The 16,396-nt window shown below is 42.3% G+C and overlaps 1 protein-coding gene across 1 annotated transcript in view; it reads left to right on the top strand.

The window, feature by feature from the left end:
* The first annotated feature begins 9,209 nt into the window (after window positions 1-9,209).
* The window catches only part of TRAK1 (trafficking kinesin protein 1), a 127,935-nt gene continuing 120,748 nt past the window's right edge, over window positions 9,210-16,396 (top strand). The window contains exon 1 of the mRNA XM_030239248.2: window positions 9,210-9,360. The gene's annotated coding sequence lies outside the window, so the exon portion shown is untranslated. The remainder of the gene's footprint in view (window positions 9,361-16,396) is intronic.

The following is a 16,396-nucleotide window of genomic DNA, read 5'->3' as shown; positions in this document are numbered from 1 at the left end:
GCAGCCCCGCCCCCGGGACGGAGTCTCCCATGCCCCGGTGGCAGTGTCCAGACGGGCCACTGGTCCCTGCGCGCCACAAAATACAGCTAAGCGAGAAAGACACCAGCTCAGCAGGCAGGGTGGCTCCGGGGACCGGAGAGTTTTGCTGTCCCTTATTCCAGATGGAACACACCGCCAGATCCCACCGGGCTGCGTCCCCGCACCCCCCGCACGCAACTCGGATGGTCTCCACCCCAGCCCCGTTTCCAGGAGACGGCGCGGGACGCCGGAAGCGGAGTGGAGCCCCATTGGGCTCAGGGGCGCCACGTCAGGGCGGGACCACCGGGCGGCGAGCGGGGAGGGTGGGGGGCAGTTCCCGGATGTTGGTGTGGGGAGTCCCGCGGGCTGGCGTGTCCGTCGGGAAAGGTCGGGTGCTGCCGGCAGTTTGTGTTGGCGGGGCTGCTCAATGCAACCTCCGCAGTCAAAGCGGCAGATAGCGTCCTCAGCCCTGCCATGGCCTTCTGCAGGCGGCCCCTACTTCATGAGCACTTGTGATAAAATTTAACCCTTGAAACAAGCGGTTTTTGTGTTTAACAACAGCCTGCAGTTTTCACTTGTTTTTTCATTCTGTAGGGATCTGAGTTTGGTTTTTTTGGTTTGTTTGGGGTTTTTTTCTATTTTCATGTTTTTTCTTGTCTGGTTTTGTTTTTGTAAGACCCTTGAAAAATCCCTTTTCTCTTGGGCAACATCTGGAGCTGTGGTTACAGAACAAGGGCCTTCAGACTGAAAGAAAGTAGATTTGGGTTAGATATATTAGGCGAAAAAATCTTTGCTGTGAGGGTGGTGAGTCGCTATCACAGGTTGCCCAAAGAAACTGTGGATGTCCCATCCCTGGAATTCTTCAAAGTTGGATGGTTTGAGCAACCTGCTAAAGGTTGAGCACAGCAGGCTGTTGGAACTAGATGGTCTTTCACATCCCTTCCAACTCAAACCATTCTGTGATTCTAACAAAACATTTAAAAGCATTTGCTCTAGAGCAAGCTGTAAAGAATTCAGGTTTTTTCTCATTGTGTCACTTTTATTTTGACTTCCTAACAGGTTTGAACCCATTGATTCAACCAATATTGAAAAAAGAAATTTCAATTTTCAAACCAATATTGAAAAAAGAAATAGTACACTTACAGGAAGGATTCAATGTTTCTTCTAGGCAGCATAACAGATGGTCAGTTTTTTACTCCCACTCTCGGAAGAATTCAGCATTATTTTAAACCCCTATAATATTGAAAAGGAAAGAAAAACAAAACAAAACCCCTCTTTATTGTTGACAAAAAACTCAACATGAGCCAGCAGTGTGAGCTGGCAGCCCAGAAAGCCAGAGGTATCCTGGATTGCATCAAAAGGAGCATGGCCAGCAGGGCGAAGGAGGTGATTCATTCTGTCCCTGTACTCTCTGTTCTTGTGAGACCCTACCTGGAGTGCAGCATCCAGCTCTGGTGCCTTCAAAATAAGAAAGATATGGAAGTGTTGGAGCAAGTCCAGGGAAGGCCATGAAGGGATAAGGGGACTGGAACATCTCTCCTATGAAGACAGGCTGAGAAAATTGGTGCTCTGTCCTATTTTACACTGTAAGTTTTCAGTAACTGCAGAGGTGACTTGTAATTATCAATGAAGGTACAGCTTTGAAGCTGCACAAGTAAGATAATTTTTCCATTCTGTTTTTAATATAAATGAGTAGTTGACTAGATATAAATAAACCAAATGCGTAAGTAGACATCTCTTTCTGTTAATAAGCACAAGAAAAGTATGCTTTGAAGAGGAATTTATTTAGATTTCAGAAAAATGTGTATTTTATCTGTGGTTGTGATAAGAATGACTGATATAAAGAAGAAGAAATAAAGTATTAGCTCATTTGCACACAAGTCCTGGCAGCAGTTCAATGGCACATCTTAGAATAAATCAATTTCATTGTTCCTGTCCAAGAAGATAAAACTAAGCCACAATAACATCAAATTACTGTCTTTCCTTCCAGATTTCTCATGTTTCATCCTATGTACTCTTTCTGTTAAATTAGTCCAAGTTAGGGATTGTTTTTGTGTTTTTGGTTTTTTACTCCGCCATTTTGGGGGAGTGAGATTGTATGAAGTTTTAACATTATTGAAGTCTGCTGAAATCTTCATGTAATAGTGGCAATAGCACTACAAAATAGAGCGAGAGAAACACACTAAAATAAACATTTTAAAAAGTTTAGTAACACTTGAGCCATAGATTTATAGTTTTTGAAATTAAATGTCTCCATGATAAAAAAAATTCAGTATAATTAAAGGCAGACATAGGGAGATACATAGATTTATACCACCTTTTTTTCCAACTCCTCCTTATTAGGAATTATGGGTGCCTTTTTATTGTTGATACACATTTCATTACATGTCCGTATGTTTTTTACAATCTGTGTGCACAGTTTCAGTATACTCCTGATGGGTAATTTTCCCTTTAGTTTGGTGTAAGAATGGAGGAGTCTCTCTTCAAACATATTTCTTCAGGTGTGAGAGTAGTCCTGCAGAAATAAAGTATTACAAATACAGATCAGGCTTGTAATTGAAAGACTCTTATCTTTGGCCTTTTACTTACTGTTTCAGTCTGTTACTCCTGAGTTTATCCTGTTACTTAACATGACTTCAAGCTTTGTACTCAATTGCAGTGAACTTTGCTATGGGAATATTTTCAGCATTCAAGAACGGAATGCAAAATATTCTCTGTCTTGTTTGCACCATTTCAGTACTCCTAGCAATCTGTGCAGCAAACTCAACCTTGCTATTTGCCTGGCTATTAGACGAGAGAGTCAGATGTAATCAAATTCTTGTTCTCAAATAAATATATGATCTAATTTAAGGCAAACTGAGATCCCGTGATTGCAAGCACATAGTTCAGGCATGCTTAAACACTTCACTGCTCTACCCTCAATGGGTACTGTGTAAGCCTCTGACATTTTGCCAGGTTCTCAAAAGTCTGACCAGTAGCCTATAATTCTGAGGTGTGTTTCCACATTTTGTAAGATGTGTACTTCAGTGTGCTGTAATGCCTGTTGAAAATGCTATACAATTGTTTTATTTTGCCATATGTACTAGCTTTTCTTTTCTTTATTTATATATTTTTTTCAGATATCATGATTACTCATGCTCTATCCCATCTTGTTAGTACACGGTGTTTATTTCTATTCCAGACTGACCCCATTCTCAAGAGAATTTCTATTCTCAGCATCTAGGGTATGATGATTCAGTTGCTCAAATAAAACACTCTTATGTTCCATTTGCCTTGACAGTACTGTCATTCCTGGGAAGTGCATAAAGCCACTTTTCTGGTGTTTGACCTTTTTGGCAGATTGGTGAACATGGGCACATCTTTATCTAGTGCTTTTTATTTTCAGTTTATTTTCCAACATCCTCTTGAAATTGGCACATATTTTCATTGCTTGAGTGAAACTTTGTTCTTTATTTTTGTATTTCTGTGCTAACATTAATATATGATTATGATATTATAATTTTGATATGATATTATGATTTTGTTACCTTGGTTTTCTGGTACAACTCTGTTGTATTTACTGGTCCATCTCAAATTCATGAAATAACTTCAAGTGTTACTGTTTTAGTATCATATATTTCTGATATTTGAAAATAGCAATGACTTTTCAAATTCTTAGGTGCTTTCTGGGATTCTTGCTTGAAATTTTTTTCCTCAAACAAAGAGTTATCCTCTACACTTCTGAAACATTATTACAAAACAGTTTGTGTTTTGCAATAATGTTTCAAAATTTGTCTTACTGGTGAGGCGGTGGTTCAAAGTTTTGCCTCCCTGGTGAGGCAAAAAATTACTAGTGGTTTCTTGTAAGATAACAAGGCTCCAAACCTCAGCTCGCTGGATCAACTTGCAAGGTCACCAATACTATATGTATGCCATGCTTGTGTTTCCTCTTCCTCCCTTATGGTCTCAATGCTTTGCATATGCCTAATGTTGGAAAGAGATGTGGTGAGATATGCCAGAAATGTTAATACTCTCTGAGTTAATACCTTTGAAAGTTGGCATATTACAGGGTATTTTTACCTTCCCAAAATAATTGGGTTTCCCTGGGAAATCGATAACCATTCTGTATATGATACTGCAGTCAGGACCAACTTCCTTTTTGTTTGTTTATTTGTTTGTTTGTATTAATTGCTATGGAGATGGGGTTAATTGTAATGAATTACCACAGTTTCTGCCAGGCATTTCTCATATCACATTCCTGAGTATAATCAGCTCTGATACTGGCAGAGCTGATACTCTTCTGCTGTAAGGCTCACTACTAACAGCATTCTCAACACCTAAGCCTGCTTGATGGCTTCCAAAATATGATGATGTCTGTCTTGCTGAGACAGAGAAGCTGAAAAGGCCTTGTCAATATTTTGGTTTTTCAGTGACTACCATTCTGCATATGTAATTTTGAGATTATGTAAAATTATTTATTGTTGTGTGTATTTCAATAATCAAATCATTCCCTGTTCTATTGCAGTAGACAGTGTGTAAAGCATGCTATGCTGGTTGAATTAGTTTCATCTGTTCTAGGTATAACATGGCAGGAGAACATCCTGTTGTCTTCAATTACATCCAGCAGTTTGTACTCACACAAGAGTCAAGCTTCTTTATCACATATACAAATTGACTGTTCCAGCAGCAAGCAGTGGCTTTTATGTTGCATATTCTAAAGATTCAGACTGTATACTCAGAATATCTTTTGCTTTCTGATTAAAATTCACAATGTCAGAAGTATTGTCATCATTCCATGGTGTAATTTTCATTTGACTTTGCTTGATTACATGTTTTTTTCCTTTTCTTGCAAAATGCATGCCTGGCACATTTATCATTATCCCACTATCTAGCATTTCATTTCCCCTTTGTTTGTGTACTTGACTTCACTTATAATGCTAATCTGAGCTTTACAAACTATTTATTCCAACTTGCATCTCATTAATGCAAAATATATGCAAAACCCCATCCTCTTAGTCACTGTTTGCCTCCATTTGTTTTTTTTTCCCTCAAGCTGAAAGATCTGGAATAATGCTTCTTTTGCCATAATTATTATTTATGATCCACTATGAAGAAAATTTTTATGAGTTTTCTCCTTAAAATCTTTAAATCTTCATTTTATTTGTCTCCTCATCTTGTGTTTATGCTTTAGCTGGTCCATAAAGTTACTTTTTAATTTTATTTTTATTTTAGCCCCTCATTTTCCATGTGTTTTTGCTCAAATCAGCATCAGCTCTCCTTAGGTCATAGTCACAATAACACTTCAGGCCAATTCCTTTATTTGGTACTGCTCCTGAAAGATGCAGCCCCTACATAAGAAAGACATTTCCAGCAGAGATGCAGTTGAAGAAGGGGAAGACATTGGTGCTGCCTGATGCTAGCTGAAAGAAGCACAAAGCTCTGAACAAGAAAAACTCTTCTGCTGATTTGATTCTTCCGGCAAAGGTAACATTGAATAACATCCTGTAAAAATAAACAAATAAATAAACAAAAAATCCCCCTTCAAAACAAACAAAACCCCCAAACATCAACAAAGAAAAAATCAGTCAAAAGTACTTACATTTTTAATTTTCACATGCTCTGTGAGACAACTTGCAAGAATCTGTGTTTTGGTACAGATTCAGGTAAAAGCAATGACAGCTTTACAAAAAACACCATTTAAACAAGAAACGATGTTGTACAGGCAAGTGTTACACTTCATAGATATTTTTAAAGAATTTGCAGCATTACTTAGTTCGCGCTGATATAAAAGTGTGAGAAATGGGGCCAGCAACACCAGATACCAGCAGGAAGAACAAAAAGAGAAAGCACTGCAACTCCTTTCTTCTTAACTCCATGGCAGCTATTCAGAAACACAGGGTATGTTTTAGACATTTTTTTTTTCTCTCCAAACACTTGTTAATGCCCACTGGAATTAGTTTGTTCTCTGAGATTAAAATCGTTTACCCCACAATTGCAGCTGCAATTGGAGTCTTCAGCTGGCAAACTAATCAGAGATTTCTTAAACTGGTTTCAAATGCTTTTAAAGCTTTTATTGTGTTCTTTGATTACTCTACAGGGCCTGTAAAGGAGGTTCTACAGACAGTGAATGGTGAGGATTACTAGAAAAACAACTGCATGCTAGCTGAAAAGTACTTTTGAAAGATCCTGTATTTTAGCGGGGTGGAAATAAAGTCTCTTCTAGAAATGTAATCAAGGAAGCAAAATTGAGAATGAATATGAAAATATAATGTGATGATAATATCATATATGATAAAATCAAAAAGAAAGAGGAAATTGAAAAGATAATGAAAACAGAAGGAGAGCAGAGAAATCTAGGAAACTTTTTGCAAGTAGTTGGTTACTGCATCAATTTCCAGCTTTGGAATTATTAGGTGGATAAACTGAGCTGGTGATAGAAATGCAAAAGAGTATGCTTACATGCACTATAGTCCCACATGACCAAAAAACCATCAGGAGGATTTGGCACAGCACTACCAAACAATTGCTACATGTCATAAGACCAGTGTACAGATGCACACCTAGCATGCAAGGGCCTGGCAATCCCATAGCCACAAGTTCTCTTTTCTACATACTGTGTTTGAGTGTAAATAGAGTGTGTCATTGCCATTTCTCCCACTGTGAAGGACTTCTGCTCACTTTAACAAGAGTCTTTTCAGTCTCAGCAGTACATCTCAAATCCTTGTTCCTTACAGACGTGACAGGTCAATTGGTTCTTCTCAATAAGAGAATAAGAGACCTACAATCATGCACACTTGTTTCTTGCTGTGTTTGGTGCGAATATTCACTTTTCTACTTCCTGGTTTTCCCTCTGCCTTCTCTCTTTTTTTTTTTTTTTTTTTCCCCTCAGCATTCGATTTTCTTCCTGGGCTAGATTCCAAGGTGCTTCTGTTCTGTGTCTTCCTCTGTTTTTCTGGAACTGAAAGCTTTTTTTTTTTTTTTTTTTTTTTTTTACCCCTCTGCTTCTCATTTATAGTATTTAAAGCACAGAGCAAACTTTTGTTCCTCAGAATTACTTCTCCTTCACTGTACAGACCATTAGTTCTCACTGCTGTTTCAGCCTTATGTTATACATTATAACAAGTTCCCAGCTGCTTCTTTGGGGCTCCATCCATCTTTTGCAACCTTCCAGTCTTGTTTCCTCTCTTGTGCAACCTCTGTCACTCATCTCACTTCAGAGTTAGCTGTTTCAGTATTAATCAGAAAAGAACTCTTTTTTAAAGCCTCCTGATTTGGCGTGCTCACTGGCAAGGGTCACATGTATTCAAGATTTAGCACAAAGGGAGCAATGGGAGGACTCAGCTAAGGGTGAGAAGTGGAAGGCACCAACCTTTTTGTTAGACTTCTTAGCAGTAACATGAACTTTCTATTTTAGGGAGTATTTAGATAAGACTACTGAGGTGATTTAAGAGAGCAAGGTTACCAGAGGAGTGGATCCCTTTCCTCCCAGGCTAATGGTTTCAACTCATCTTTTGTGCTCACTCCATATTTCTATGATGTTAGGGTGAATCAGTTCAGTTTAGTAACGGGCAGAAAACTAACATGGACAAAATACAGTTAGTTCTGTGTGAGGTTAGTAAACTGAGTTGCTCACTGAGGAATCCTAAGCAGCAGAACCAGCCCTTGGGAAAACTAGGCGTCCTCCACAGGAGAAGTGGGGAGAGCAGCCTGTTCCTTTTGGCAGCAGCACCAAGCTTTTAGGTTGACTCACATGCCCCATTTAAATCACTAGCAGGGGATTTGCTCTGTAGACACGCCTGCTCAAAAGGCGGCTGCCTGAGAATCCTGTTGCCCTTGCAACATTTCTCCTGTTTACTGTCACCCAAAAGCATACATCCCCATCTGGGATTCTCTTTGTTTGCATCTGTGAAGGGTTGGATCATTTATTTGTATGGGTTATTCGGGGTCAAGCCCTGAATTAATTTACACTCTCTGGAGGTTATTCCATGCTTCTGGAATCCTGTCACCACCAGCATGACTGCAACTTTTCTTTTTGTTTTACCAGCTGTAACCTTGAACGCAGTTCTATTCCTCCCTTGCCAGCAGACAAAACCAGTCAAACCTTCCTCCAAGAAATAGTTCTGTGACCTGCAAATACATGAAGTCCTGATTTGTTCTGGGTTTCTCACTTTTTTTTTTCCCCCCATAATTTTTACATTTGTCACAGGGTAAGTTTGGAACGGACCTCTGTAGATCATCATGTCCAACCCCCCTGCCAAGGCAGGGTGAATGAGAGCAGGTTACACAGGACGGTTTTGAATGTCTCCAGAGAGGGAGATTCCACGACCTCCCTGGGCAGCCTGTTCAGTGCTCTGTCACCCTCAATGTAAAGAAATTCCTCCTCACGTTCAGTTGAAACTTCCTGTGATTTAGTTTATGGCCATTGCTCCTTGTCCTGTCGCGGGGCAGCACCAAAAAGAGTGGAAAAGTACTTGGACTTGAGACATTTCTCTGTATATGGCACATTCATAGCAAATATTTCCTTTGAGGATTTTCTGCTGTTTAATACATCCTGTAATCATTCTTGCCCTCTCCGCTTGCCAAACCAGCCCAGGTCGGTTGTGCGCGTCCCGGTAGCTGTGGGAGCAGTGGCGGGCAGCGCTGCCCGCGGCCGCGCTCTGGCTACTCCGCGCGGCGACAAACCTCTCCCGCCGTCCGCGGACATCCTCGTCCGCAGCTTGCCCAGCCCGTCCCGCGGCAGGGGGCCGGTTGCCGGGCGACGCTCGGCCCCTCCTTCGCAGCAGGGCTGGGCCATGAGGTAATGGCCTCCGGGGGGCGGGAAAGGGAGCGCTGCGACTATCGAGCCAGCGGCCGCCGAGGTGGCCGCCGGCGGCGTTCCCTGCCTCCCGCCCCTTCCTGCTACCCCGCCGGCGGCGGGCGGCGCCGCAGCCCCCGAGGTGTCCGCGCCGCCCCGCCTCCTGAGGAGGCTGCTCGGCCGCAGGAGCCCCGCGCCCGGCAGCGGCGGCGGAGAGCGCCCGGCAGCCGCCCCACGTGCGCTGCCGCCCGGCCGGAGGGGTTCGCAGCGGTCCCCGGGCGCCGCTGGAGAGCGGGCAGCTGGAGCGGCGGCGGCCTGGCAGCAGAGACCCGGGAGGAGGAGGGCACATGAGGCGCCGGCAGGAGGAGGGAGAAGCAGCAGCAGCCAGCCGGCCACTGCAGCCCCTGCGCTCTGCCCGCCCCGCACGCCGCGGCCTCTCAGCGGCGCGGGCCGGGGGCGAGCCGTGAGGGGGGAAGCAGCCCGGAGGTGGCCGCCGCCGGCAGCGAGGCTCCCCCGGCCCGCGGGGGCGCCGCCGCCCGCGCCCCGCCGCCCGGGGGGCCCGGAGCGGGGTGAGTGCGGCGGGGGGCGCGGGGGGACGGTGCGGGGCGGGCGGGGATGCGCGGCGGCACCGGCGCGGCCGCCTCTGGCCCCGCTCGCCCCCAGAGGAGCGAGGGGTGCAGGGGGCGCCTGCGGGGCTGCGGTGCGCGGGCGAGGCCTGCAGCGCTCGCCGAGCTGCGGAACGGGGGTGAGCAAGGTGCAGCCGCTCTTCCTTCTTCTCGGGCCCCTCGACCTTCACAGCCGGCTGGCTCGGGGGCGGGCGCTGCGCCTGGCTCTGCTGCCTGTGCTCTATTGTCCCTTCCGCGCCCTGAAAGGAAAGAAGCACATGAGTGGAATTGCGTACCGAAGGTCAAGAATCGCTCGCAGAATTGTGCCTCTGCATTACTTACAGCTAAACTGCTGCTGTTCTCAGATACAAGGGCCCCTGCATGCAGAAGTGGCTTTCTAGTCATCGCAGAGGGACCTGCAAATACTGACTCGGTTTCTTCAGCGTTGGGGATTATGGATAGCTTTTGGCAGCATTCCACTGTTTAAAATGACTAAAATATTCCATTATGTTTTTTAGCAAGTTTGAGATCTTGGTGCCTCTTTTGGTTTGCATCTGATGATTTTGAAACTTCGTCTATAGGGGAGGTTTTTTTCAGGTAAAATTAGGGAAGAGTTAGGAAATTTCCAAAGAAATGGAACATCTGTTAAAGAGTGGGAGCCAGGGTTCATGTTCTCCCTCTCTGACTTCAGGAGAAATCTCCGTGCGGACACTTTTTTCTGCCTTGCAATCTGTAACCTTATGTGAACCTTTCAGTCCGCTGAGATTAAGTCGTGGGTGTAATGGTTTTTGCAATCAGGAAAGCAGCAGGAAAAAAAAAATCAAACAACAACAAAAAGTTGAAACAAAACCAAAGAGCAGTTATGATGACCAGTTTGCCATATGTGCCTGTTTTACTGCTGTGTGTACACCAGTTGCATGTACTGTTTGTAGTGCCCTGGCTTCTACCTGTGCTGGAATTACTCCGGGTTTAAACGTGTTGTCCTAGTAGGGCTCTTTTGGAGTTACCAGAAGAAGCCTGGAGGAGGGAGTGTTGTCTCCCAAGCCCAAGGTCTTTATTCACAAAACTGTGCCTTCTCTGAGGCACTGTAACCTGTTTTGACTGAGTCTGAGCAACATGTGATGACAATAAGAAAATTATACTAAGCCATTAAGCTTGCTTCATTGTTTTTCAATGAGCATCATTGCAAGCGAGGAAAACCAGGTTGCTGAAAATCCTAGGGGAAGGCAAGAGTTTTCAGCCTTTAATGTGAACTACTGAGTGAAGACCAGACGGCTGTATGAACAGATAGAATGGATAGAATGTAAATTTCTGTTGAATTAAAACAAAAGTCTCTGTCAGTTGCATGAATGCACTCCCACTTGCCAGTAGATTGAACTGAATGATGGATGACAGTAGTGGAAAGAAGTAGGATCTCTGGCTCTAGTGCAAAAAAAAAAAAAAATCCCATACCAGACAAAAATAATCTCTTCATCTTTTGTTCAGTTATGAATAAAAAAATCATACTGCAACTTGGTGCCTGTTCTATAGCAATGGGCAGCACAACATATGCCAGGGAAGCATTAATGTGATTAGGCACATGCATTTATATATGTGGTGCCCCATGTTTGATATGTGGGTGCTTAAAATCCCAGTGAAACATCCAACTGCTGCAGCAGCTTCTGAGCATCTAACTAGTTTAATCCAGAGTCCTGACTAATGAGGCAGGACCAGGATGTGATACGCAAGTTTTGCCATGGATGTTAATGCTTGTTAACTTGGCACTCGGACAGTTTGTGCAACCCAGGTGAGAGCTGGTGGGAGTAAGCGAACTTGCACGTATCAGAGAGCAAGATCAGATTGGAAGGATTTGCCTGGAACTGGTGGGAACTTCTGTTGTTCCTCTCTGCTGCAGTTCACACCTGAGCTCCTTGCTGCTTCACCCATTCTGTCTCCTGTAACAGATTACCAGCTGCTTTTGTAGAAGTAATTCGATCCTAATCTTTCAGTGTGCTCTGAGGATTTTTTTAATACTCTAGCCAATCTGCTTTGGGATAGAATAATGAGATTAGTATTGCAGAAATTAGTGCAGGTTAAATAATTTTGTTTTAAATGCGTACTTGATTAATATTATTGTTTCTTACTGTTCTTGCTATAATACTGAAAAGGAGAAATGCTGAAACTTCTCACTGTGTCTGCTGTGATAGACTGTAAACTGAATGCAAGATACTTTTTTTTTTTAAATAGTTTTGTAGAAAGGATGCTCAGAATGAGTGCTGTTGAGGCAGTATCTGCAATACTGAAAGGCAAGAGGTTAAAACCAAACCTGTCGCCCTTTCTAAAAGTTGTACACATTTTTCTTCAAAGCAGTTTCCTATGTTATCTAAAATTTTCCTTGGGAGAGGAGAGATAATTAAGCACAAAGGCAGTGTATGAGTTACATTTGTTTGAAATACATTTCTTCCCTAAATCTTTAAGTTTTGTTGATTTCCAGGGTTGGGGCTGGTTTAAGTGCTCCTTCTGCCAGGACTAAAAATAGCATTTGTAGGACATAATTTGTTTTGGATTGTCTAGGTGTTGTATGTTTTAAGTGATACTCAAGTCAAGGTTGGTGGTTTCTTGTTAATTTGCAGAGAATTGTGTATTCTTTGTTTAAAATTTAGACCCGTATGGCTTTCCCTCAGTAAAAATGAGGAAAAGCTCTAATAAGTCTTCAATATTAGGCTGAGTACTTAATTGGTGTGTTTTTGAATAACCCTGTTTTACTGTCATTTGACTTCACACACTGCTTATTTCCCAATACTTCCATATTAACGCAAGAACAGCCAAACCAGTAGAGCTGGTCTGTGCTATTGGCAGTCATGATAACCACAATATGGACACAGTAGCTGTGCTTTTTCCTGTTGGTCAGAAAAATGTTATTGATAGGTAGGCTTTTACAACTAGTTCTGTTTTCCTTTTTGAACTGTTCCTTTTTTCCGGATGTACTTGGCCCTTCTGCCTCTGTAAGAAGCTTAGTGTTGCCACCAATATCAACATTTAAGAATAAATATGCTTAAATTGCATGTAAAATGACCAAAGGCATACTGGCATCATCCCCTGGGATGCTCATGTTGTTCCTTGATTCTGCTGGGACTGAGATTGTCACTTTTGTTCTTCAGAAAGACTGTGAAAAGGAACAGGTTCTGGTAGTGACTGCACACCAAGTGGCTTTCAGAGTTCTCACAAAAAGACAGTAATTAAGAGAACTACTTCCTAGTCACTAAATGACAGCAATGGCATGTCAGTTGTAGGCAGCTCAGTTACTGTATGAAGCTGTGTAAGACTAGAACTGTAAAACTGCTGTGGGGTCTGCAGTGCATGTGCTGTGAAGGTATGTATCATTAAAACTCCACAGGCAATGCCACTGACACCTTGGAATGTTGCACCTGTATGGAGGCCTCAATTTTGTGTATTCAGTTGTGGGATCAGTGCTACTTGGAGAGATAAAAATCTTGAGAATGAACTTCCTGTTAACATAGGCTTTCCAAGATACTAGTTGGTGTCCGATTCAAAGTCTTCCTGCTTACACTGTGGTTTGACTGAGATAGCTGTGAGTTTACAAGCACTTTTATTTTACTTTGTAGTGCATAGCATGATGTTTCCTAAGTAAATTTCAGGAGTTCACTGATACTATTCTTTGTCTAAAACTGTCCTCTAGTTGAACTTTGAATCATCAATACTTCTGTTTTTATTGGAGCCTATTGATTAGGGTACAGAAAGTCACGCCATATAGTCATCCTGCTTATGGTCAACCAGCTAAGAGGCTTATTGATAGTACAAACAGATTAGCTGAGAGATAATTCTTAGATTCAATTATGTTGGCAGATTTGCTTTAGTTAAATCAGTGAGTGGCCGTACTGAAGCTGATTCTTTGCCTTATATTGCAGTTTCTCTGGACAGGATTGTCTAACCTTGCTGTCCATTAGATGCTGAAAACCCCAATGAGACTGATGCTCTATAACTGTCGTATTTTATTGTATGCATATTTGGGTTTTTTTGGTAATGATACTGATAGATTAATATTATAGAGCCCTGTTAGTTTTGCTTGAGTTTATGGCAAAAGTTCAGAATGTTATAGCAGAGTATTAGGAAGAATGAAGGAAATGTGGGAAGAGCTTAGTTTAAAAGCCCTTACACAGTTTCACTTTGGCTTGTTTTGACATTAGACCATGATGATGCCCAGCAGGGCAAATTTTCCCATGGCTATGGATTCCCTCCTCTGTCCCCTTCCACATGGTGCTTGGAATTGAGTCCTTGATGCAGGCAAGAGCTGGTTTTGAGGTTAATTTTCAGACTGTCTGTCTTGGGCAGCTGAAGCAGCTGTCAGCAGGGAGCAAAGGAAGCAATAGTAATAAGTGGATGGGACTTTGGTGTCAGGAGAGAGTAGTCTTTGGTGAATATGAGCTGATTTTGAAACTTCTACACTCCAAGCTCTGATATAACCAAGACTAGTTGTGTGTTGGTAGATGAGATGCTGAAGCTGACAATAGCTTGCTGCATATTTTTGTGCTTATGTCATGTTCTTGGTTCCAAGCACCTGTATGAATAGAAGAGAGAAATATTGAGCTCTGTAGAAGGTTGCTTCTTTGGTGGATCATAGCATGGTTAAGATTGGAAGGGATTTCTGGAGGTCTTCAGGTCCAACCTGCCTGCTCAAGCAGGGTCATCCTAGAGCACTTGGCACAGGTCTGTGTCATGACAGCAACTGAATATCTCCAAGGCTGGAGATTCCATTGCCTCCCTGGGCAACCTCAGTCAGTGCCTGGTCACTCCCAAAAGGAAAAAATGTTCCTGGATGTTCAGAGGGAGCCTCTTGTGTTTCATTCTGTACCTATCACTCTGGTCCTGTCTAGTAACCACTTAAACAAAGAGCCTGGCTCTGTCCTCCCTTCTTGCAGGTATTTATACCCATTGATGAGATCTCCCTGAACCTTCTAATCTCCAGCTGTCAGTCACAGATGTTTCAGCCTCTCCTCATAGAAGAAATGCCCTGGTCTTCTTTCTTTGTCTCAGTGGCCAGTCACTGTCCTCTCTCCAGTATGTTAATCTTTTTCTTGTTCTGGAGAACCCAGAACTGGACACAGTACCCCAGGTGTGGCCTCACCAGTGCCCACTAGAGGGGAGGGATCACCTCTCATCTGGTTTCTCAGTTAAAGGAATGAATGTGTGAACCCCCTGCTCTGCTATTTAAAAATTCTGTGCTTCAAACAAAACACAGAAAAGCTGCTCATCATTACTTTTCAATGAAGTTTAATGCTGAGTTGACTTGTTCCATCTTTTAATAGAAACCAAAGGTTAGGAAAATGTTCATACAGTGGAAACTTTTATAGACTAGAGAGGAAGAATGAAAACTATGGATACATTGAATTAGTTACAGGTGGCTCTTCAAAGGGCTTAGTTGACTACTGCAAATTGGAATCAATCAGTGCATTTTTGCATTGTATGTTCATATAAACTCTAAATTTCATCTTTTTAAAGGCAGCTGCTTGTAATATCATGTTGGAATCTAATTTCAAGCAAATCAGGACCCTGTATGAATTAGGGTCTGACAGCAGCCACAATGTGGTGTCCTAGGGTGGCTGAAGTACAGTTTTGTTTCAAGAGAGGGGTATTTATTTTTTTTAATCTCATCAATGTCTGCTATGAGAAATGAAGACTTTACTGTCCTCTTTAATGTAGATGTGGAGCTTGTGTTGCTAGCAACATTGCCTGTCCCAGAAAGCCTAATTTCACTATCAGATACTGCACAGTTGCATACTTTGCAGGGGAGCAGCAGACACTCCTCTGCAGTGAGCAGAAACCTTGCAGTTCAAATCCGTGCACACCAATTGCTACAGTGAAACCTATAAAATTAGCAGAATTGGGAGTATTGGAACAATGTCAAAATCTTAAGACTGTCCTCTCTGCAGCTATCTGCTCATAATAGCTGTTTCTGGGGAGGTATTAAGCACTATTGATGTAAAGTGATAAGGTAGAAATCAATCTTTCTTTTAACATGTGTTTTTGTGGTAGATCTTCTGCTATAGTCACAAATGGCAGTGCTATCAGAAAGCAACTGGGAGCTTCTGTTGTGTTCAGGTAATACTGCAGTAATAATCATATCCAGGTATTTATGGAGGGGGTGGAGACAAGGATTAACCAAAAATATTACCTTCTTGGAGCTTTTGGTCTTGTAATGAATTCTGCCAACCTGCATATGTGAAAGCCCTATTAAGATCAGTCCTTTATGCCTGTATTTCCTGAGGGTCATGCCATGTTATCAGGTGGTAGATAAGCATGTTATGGCTTGACCCAGTGCGTTGTGACAGACCTTAGAGTCACATATTTCCAATATAAGGCAATCTTAACTGAAAATGCTCTTTCTGATTGTCTGAAATGTTTGTAACCTTTAATTACTCTTGTATTAGCACATAAGAATTTTACCTTCCAGTGGTTTTCTCAAAAACTGTGATTTTGCAAAACATCAGAAGCCATTAGAATGAAGAGGCTGAAAAAGTTAAATATTGCATTTATCTGGCTGAGTCCTTTGTCCCAAATTCAGAGACGTATGTACTGTCAAATTACCGGATATATGTTTTTCTATAATTTTTTTTTCTGTAGAGATAATTGATTTCTCTGTGACATTCACTTGTACTGCTTTTATCTATTAAATGAGGTTTTGTTTAGGAACTGTTGTACCTCAGGTAAATGCAACTTTCCTAAATGCTGTGCCCTTTGCAAAAGCTGCAAAATATTCAATGTGAACTTCTAATGAACCAAGTTTGTTTCAGCATTCATGAATCACGAAAACCAATTTTCTCTTACTGTGCAATGGATGAAGGGGGCAGCAAGACCAAAATATTTGAGGTAATTCAGGAGTTCATGCCAGTACTAGAATTAAATCCAGTTCTTGTGAATCTCTGTTTAAAGGCTATCAGTCTCTTGGGGTCAGTGGATTGGCACATTCTGTAGCTATTTAGGGCCTGACAGGGTATGTGAA

The sequence above is a fragment of the Serinus canaria genome, chromosome 2 (genome assembly GCF_022539315.1).
Source record: "Serinus canaria isolate serCan28SL12 chromosome 2, serCan2020, whole genome shotgun sequence".
In the NCBI taxonomy this organism is placed as follows: Eukaryota; Metazoa; Chordata; class Aves; order Passeriformes; family Fringillidae; genus Serinus; species Serinus canaria.
The sequence above is the reverse complement of the archived record's forward strand: the minus strand, read 5'-3'. Positions and strand labels throughout refer to the sequence as shown.